The sequence below is a fragment of the Pristiophorus japonicus genome, chromosome 13, assembly GCF_044704955.1.
Source record: "Pristiophorus japonicus isolate sPriJap1 chromosome 13, sPriJap1.hap1, whole genome shotgun sequence".
Classification (NCBI taxonomy): Eukaryota; Metazoa; Chordata; class Chondrichthyes; family Pristiophoridae; genus Pristiophorus; species Pristiophorus japonicus.
In genome coordinates this window covers 81988276-81995775 of record NC_091989.1, presented here as the reverse complement: position 1 = coordinate 81995775, position 7500 = coordinate 81988276, and the positions used below count along the sequence as shown (strand labels likewise).

At 46.7% G+C, this 7500-nt stretch overlaps 1 protein-coding gene across 1 annotated transcript in view; it reads left to right on the top strand.

Moving 5' to 3' along the window:
- The window catches only part of LOC139278131 (docking protein 4-like), a 316413-nt gene that overhangs the window by 296491 nt on the left and 12422 nt on the right, over positions 1–7500 (top strand). The gene's annotated exons all lie outside the window — the stretch shown is intronic.

The following is a 7500-nucleotide window of genomic DNA, read 5'->3' as shown; positions in this document are numbered from 1 at the left end:
ATGTGTGTGCATGAGTGTATGTGTGTGTGTGAGTGTGTGAGAGTGTGTATAAGTGTGCATGTGTAAGTGTGTGTGTGTGCGAGAGTGTGAGTGTGTGAGAGTGTGAGTGTGTGAGTGAGTGTGAGTATGTGCGTGAGAGTGTGTGTGTGCATGTGTCTGTGTGCGTGGGTATGTGAGAGTGTGTGTGTGTGTCTGTGCGTGTATCTGTGTGTGTGTGTGTGAGTGAGTGTGTGAGTGAATGTGTGTGTGTGAGTGTGTGTGTGTGATTGTGTGTAAGTGAGTGTGTGTTGTGTATGAGTGTGTGAATGTGTGTGTGTGTGTGTGTGCACGTGAATGTGTGTGCGTGTGAGTGTGAGTGCGGGTGTGTGTGAGTGTATGTGTCTGTGTGTGAGTGAGTGTGAGTGTGTATCTGTGTGTGTGTGTGAAAGTGTGTGTGTGTGTGTGAGAGTGTGATTGTGTGAGTGTGTATTTCGTGTGTGTGTGTGTGTGTGAGAGAGTGAGTGTGTGTAAGGGCTGTGTTTGTATGTTGTGAGTGTGCATGTGTCTGTGTGTGTGAGTGAGTGTGAGTGAGTGTGAGAGTGCGTGAGTGCCTGAGTGTGAGTGTGTGTGAGTGAGTGCGAGCGAGTGTGAGCGTGTGTGTGTGGTGTGTGTGGCTGTGTCCCAGAAGAGGCGAGGGCCCAGGGGCAGCACGGGCCGGCCCACACTGCGATATGTGTGCACACTAGGTCCGTGCAACGGAGTTGGTTTCCAGTCGTCTTGGATAACCTTTGCCACTGGACCAAGACCTAGCTCTGTCAAGCCCGTGTGGTGGCTGGTGTACAACGGCCACCCCACACTAAATAATCCACACACAGTTATCTGCCATGCCTGGAGTTCAGGACTGGAACATCGGGTCCTTCACTGAAACATCTGTGAACTCATGTGGAAGCAAGTGATTCTCGTTCGAGGGAGCGCCTATGAAGTTGAGTGAGTGAGTGAGTGTGATTGTGAATGTGAGTGTGTGTGTGTATGTGTGTTGTCTGTGTGTGTGTGCATGTGAGTGTGTATGTGTGTGAGTGTGTGTGTGTGTAAGTGTGAGTGTGTGTGTGTATATAAGTGTGTGTGTGTATGTGTGAGCGTGTGTATGTTATGTGAGTGTGTGTGTGTGAGAGAGTGTCTGTGCTTGTTTGTGTGCGTTGTGTGAGTGTGTTAGTGTGTGTGTGAGGGTGCGAGATTGTGTATGTTTGAGAGTGTGTGTGTGTTGTTTGTGTGTTTTGTGTGTGTGTGCTGTGTGTTGTGTGTGTGCGTGCGTTGGAGTGTGTGCGTTGGAGTGTGTGTGTGTGTGTGTGTGAATGTGCGTGTGTGAGTGTATGTGTGTGTGTTGAGTGTAATTCTGAGAGTGTGAGAGTGTGCGTGTGAGTATGTGTGAGTGTGTGTGTGTGTGTGTTTTGTGTGAGTGTGATTCTGAGAGTGTGAGTGTGTGTGAGTGTGAGTGAGTGTGTGTTTTGTGTGAGTGTGATTCTGAGAGTGTGAGTGTGTGTGTGTGAGTGTGTGTTTTGTGTGAGTGTGATTCTGAGAGTGTGAGTGTGTGTGTGTGAGTGTGTGTTTTGTGTGAGTGTGATTCTGAGAGTGTGAGTGTGTGTGTGTGAGTGTGTGTTTTGTGTGAGTGTGATTCTGAGAGTGTGAGTGTGTGTGTGTGTGAGTGAGTGTGTGTTTTGTGTGAGTGTGATTCTGAGAGTGTGAGTGTGTGTGTGTGAGTGTGTGTTTTGTGTGAGTGTGATTCTGAGAGTGTGAGAGTGTGTGTGTGTGAGTGCGTGCGTGCATGTGTTGAGTGTGTGTGAGTGTGTCTGTCTATCTGTCACATTTTAATGCGGCCACTTAATGACGATTGTACAGTGTTGAGTGTGCGGCAGTGGGTGTGATCAGAACCTGCATGATTGAAAGGGCCAATCCAAAGAAGGCATTTGGAGGAGTTTGCAGAGAGGGGGAGAAGATTGACGATGGATTCAGGATGGTCACGGGCTGCCCTGGATTGATCAGGAGCGGCTGGGGTCAGTGTGGAGCCGAGGATGCTTCTATTCCCCGGCAATGGCTGCTGACATCAAGCCGGCCCGGCTGGAGGTGGACAGGGGTCAGCGGTAGGTCTGTTGCCATGCTCCGGGAATCAGCGCAGGAAGTTCTTTAATGATCTACCCAGCTCAGGAAAGGTAAGTACAGTGGCTCATTCATACATCCTGCTGTGAGCATCAGCACACGCTGACTCTGCCTTGTCCACATACTCCATCACCTCACTCCTCACACCCACTTACCTTACACATGCACCCATCCTCACATCCCCATCAAACCAATCGATCGACTGTGGGGACTCATGCTGGGAGCACAATAAAGTGCCCTTGTGCAGCGCAGCAAGCAGCATTGTTTAACAGCCTGTGTTTTAACAGTTGCACACATACAATGAAAACAGATATCAGGGAAGCAAACAGAGAGCATGACAAAATGTTGGTACATAAAAGGTAAACTGTGTGTGGAGGTGGAAGACGTGGGTCTGGTTCTTAATGAATACTTTGCATCTGTTTTCAACAAGAGAGGGGTGATACAGACATGACAATCAGGGAGGAGGAGTGTGAAATATTAAATGAAATAAATATAGTGAGAGAGGAAGTATTAAGGCTCTTACCAGCTTTGAAAGTGGATAAATCCTCAAGCCCAGATGAAATGTATCCCAGGCTGTTAAGAGAAGCAAAAGAGGAAATAGCAGAGGCTCTGATCATCATTTTCCAATCCTCTCTGGCTACAGGTGAGGTGCCAGAGGACTGGAGGACTGCTAATATGGAACCTTTGTTTAATAAGGGAGAAAGGGATAGAACGAGTAATTACAGGCCAGTCAGTCTAACTAACCTCAGTGGTGTGAAAATTATTGGAAAAAATCCTGAGGGACAGGAAAAATCTTCATTTGGAAAAACATAGATTAATCAGAGACAGTCAGCACGGATTTGTTAAGGGAAGGTCGTGTCTGACTAACATGATTGAATTTTTCGAGGAGGTAACCAGGAGGGTCGATGAAGGCAGTACGTGTGATGTAGTGTATATGGATTTTAGCAAAGCTTTCGATAAGGTCCCACATGGCAGACTGGTCACGAAAGTAAAAGCCCACGGGATCCAGGGCAAACATAGAAATATAGATACATAGAAACATAGAAAATAGGTGCAGGAGTAGGCCATTCGAGCCTTCGAGCTTGCACCATCATTCAATAAGATCATGGCTGATCATTCCCTCAGTACCCCTTTCCTGCTTTCTCTCCATACCCCTTGATCCCTTCAGCCGGAAGGGCCATATCTAACTCCCTCTTGAATATATCCAATGAACTGGCCTTAACAACTCTCTGCGGCAGGGAATTCCACAGGTTAACAACTCTCCGAGTGAAGAAGTTTCTCCTCATCTCAGTCCTTATCCTAAGACTGTGTTCCCTGGTTCTGGACTTCCCCAACATCGGGAACATTCTTCCCGCATCTAACCTGTCCCATCCCGTCAGAATCTTATACGTTTCTATGAGATCCCCTCTCATCCTTCTAAACTCCAGTGAATAAAGGTCCAGCTGATCCAGTCTCTCCTCATATGTCAGTCCTGCCATCCCTGGAATTAGTCTGGTGAACCTTCGCTGCACTCCCTCAATAGCAAGAACGTCCTTCCTCAGATTAGGAGACCAAAACTGAACACAATATTCAAGGTGTGGTCTCACCAAGGCCCTGTACAACTGCAGTAAGACCTCCCTGCTCCTATACTCAAATCCCCTAGCTATGAAGGCCAACATACCATTTTGCTTCTTCACCGCCTGCTGTACCTGCATGCCAACTTTCAATGACTGATGTACCATGACACCCAGGTCTCGCTGCACCTCCCCTTTTCCTAAACTGCCGCCATTCAGATAATATTCTGCCTTTGTGTTTTTGCCCCCAAAATGGATAACCTCACATTTATCCACATTATACTGCATCTGCCATGCATTTGCCCATTCATCTAACCTGTCCAAGTCACCCTGCACCCTCTTAGCGTCCCCCTCACAGCTCATACCGCCACCCATTTTAGTGTCATCTGCAAACTTGGAGATATTACACTCAATTCCTTCATCCAAATTGTTAATGTATATTGTAAAGAGCTGGGGTCCCAGCACTGAGCCCTGCGGCACTCCACTAGTCACTGCCTGCCATTCTGAAAAGGACCCATTTATCCCGACTCTCTGCTTCCTGTCTGCCAACCAGTTCTCTATCCACGTCAGTACATTACCCCCAATACCATGTGCTTTGATTTTGCACAATAATCTCTTATGTGGGACCTTGTCAAAGGCCTTTTGAAAGTCCAAATACACCACATCCACTGGTTCTCCCTTGTCCACTCTACTTGTTACATCCTCAAAAAATTCCAGAACATTTGTCAAGCATGATTACCCTTTCATAAATCCATGCTGACTTGGACCGATCCTGTCACTGCTTTCCAAATGTGCTGCTATTTCATCCTTAATAATTGATTCCAACATTTTCCCCACTACTGATGTCAGGCTAACCGGTCTGAAATTACCCGTTTTCTCTTTCCCTCCTTTTTTAAAAAGTGGTGTTACCCTCCAGTCCATAGGAACTGATCCAGATAGACTGTTGAAAAATGATCACCAATGCATCCACTATTTCTTGGGCCACTTCCTTAAGTACTCTGGGATGCAGACAATCAGGCCCTGGGGATTTATCGGCCTTCAATCCCATCAATTTCCCGAACACAATTTCCCACCTAATAAGGATATCCTTCAGTTCCTCCTTCTCACTAGACCCTCGGTCCCCTAGTACTTCTGGAAAGTTATTTGTGTCTTCCTTCGTGAAGACAGAACCAAAGTATTTGTTCAATTGGTTTGCCATTTCTTTGTTCCCCATTATAAATTCACCTGAGTCCAACTGCAAGGGACCTACATTTGTCTTCACTAATCTTTGTCTCTTCACATATCTACAGAAGCTTTTGCAGTCAGTTTTTATGTTCCCGACAAGCTTCCTCTCGTACTCTATTTTCCCCCTCCTAATTAAACCCTTTGTCCTTCTCTGCTGAATTCTAAATTTCTCCCAGTCCTCAGGTTTGTTGCTTTTTCTGGCCAACTTATATGCCTCTTCCTTGGATTTAACATAGTTCATCCATGTGATCTTTAAATGTTTGCCATTGCCTATCCACTGTCAACCCTTTAAGTATCATTTGCCAGTCTATTCTAGCCAATTCACGCCTCATACCGTCGAAGTTAGCTTTCCTTAAGTTCAGGACCCTCGTCTCTGAATTAACTGTGTCACTCTCCATCTGAATAAAGAATTCTACCATATTATGGTCACTCTTCCCCAAGGGGCCTCGCACAACTAGATTGCTAATTAGTCCCTTCTCATTACACATCACCCAGTCTAGGATGGCCAGCTCTCCAGTTGGTTCCTTGACATATTGGTCAAGAAAACCATCCCTAAAACACTCCAGTAAATCCTCCTCCACCGCATTGCTACCAGTTTGGTCAGCCCAGTCAATATGTAGATTAAAGTCGCCCATGATAACTGCTGTACCTTTATTGCACACATCCCTTATTTCCCACTAGCATTTTCTGCCCTTTGGTATTCCGCAGCTCCACCCATACCGATTCCACATCATCCAAGCTAATGTCCTTCCTTATAATTGCATTAATTTCCTCTTTAACCAGCAATGCCACCCCGCCTCCTTTTCCTTTCTGTCTATCCTTCCTAAATGCTGAATACCCCTGGATGTTGAGTTCCCAGCCTTGGTCACCCTGGAGCCACGTCTCCGTGATGCCAATTACATCATATCCATCTGCGCAGTTAATTCGTCCACCTTATTCCGAATACTTCTCACATTGAGGCACAGAGCCTTCAGGCTTGTCTTTTTAACACACTTTGCCCCTTTAGAATTTTGCTGTAATGTGGCCCTTTTTGTTTTTTGCCTTGGGTTTCTCTGCCCTCCACTTTTACTATTCTCCTTTCTATCTTTTGCCTCTGTCTCCCTGCATAGGTTCCGATCCCCCTGCCATATTAGTTTAACTCCTCCCCAACAGCACGAGCAAACACTCCCCCGAGGACATTGGTTCCGGTCCTGCCCAGGTGTAGACCGTCCGGTTTGTACTGGTCCCACCTCCCCCAGAACCGGTTCAAATGTCCCAGGAATTTGAATCCCTCCCTTCTGCACCACTCCTCAAGCCACGTATTCATCTGAGCTATCCTGCGATTCCTACTCTAACTCGCACGTGGCACTGGTAGCAATCCTGAGATTACTACTTTTGAGGTCCTACTTTTTAATTTAGCTCCTAGCTCCCTAAATTCGTCTCGTAGGACCTCATCCCATTTTTTACCTGCATCGTTGATACCTATATGCATCACGACAACTGGCTGTTCACCCTCCCTGGTCAGAATGTCCTGCACCCGCTCCGAGACATCCTTGACCAGTTGCAAGTTGGATCCAAAATTGTCTCGGAGGCAGGAAGCAAAGGGTAATGGTTGATGGGTGTTTTTGCGACTGGAAGGCTGTATCCAGTGAGGTTCTGCTGGGCTCAGTGCTGGGTCCCTTGCTTTTTGTGGTATATATCAATGATCTAGACTTAAATGTTGGGGGTATGATTAAGAAGCTTGCAGATGACACTAAAATAGTCTGTGTTTGATAATGAAGAAGAAAGCTGCAGACTGCAGGAAGATATCAATGTACTGGTCAGGTGGGCAGAACAGTGGCAAATGGAATTCAATCCGGATAAGTGTGAGGTAATGCATCTGGGGAGGTGTAACAAGGCACGGGAAAAACATTAAATGGTATGACAATGGCATAGAGAGCAAAGGGACCTTGGAGTACAGGTCCACAGATCCCTGAAGGTCGATAAGGTAACCACCATATGGAATATTTGCCTTTATTAGTCGAGGCATGGAATACAAGAGCAGGGGGGTTATGCTTGAATTGTATAACACACTGGTTAGGCCACAGCTGGAGTACTGTGTGCAGTTCTGGTCACCACATTACAGGAAAGATGTGACTGCACTGGAAAGGGTGCAGAGGAGATTTACATGAGTGTTGCCTGGACTGGAGAATTTTGGCTATGAGGAAAGATTGGAGATGCTGGGTCTGTTTTCTTTGGAACCGAGGAGGCTGAGGGGAGACCTGATTGAGGTGTATAAAATTATGAGGGGCCTGGATAAGAAGGACCTGTTTCCCTTGGCAGAGGGGTCAACAACCAGGGGGCATAGATTTAAAGTAAATGGTGGGTGGTTTTGAGGAGATATGAGGGGAAATTTCTTCACCCAGAGGGTGGTGGGGGTCTGGAATTCACTGCCTGAAAGGGTGGTAGAGGCAGAAACCCTCACCATATTTAAAAGATACTTGGTTGTGCATTTAAAGTGTCGTAACCTACAGGGCTACGGACCGAGGGCTGGAAAATGGGATTATGCTGGATAGCTCTTGGTCGGCCGGCCCTGATACAATGGGCCGAAATGGCCTCCTTCCGTGCTGTA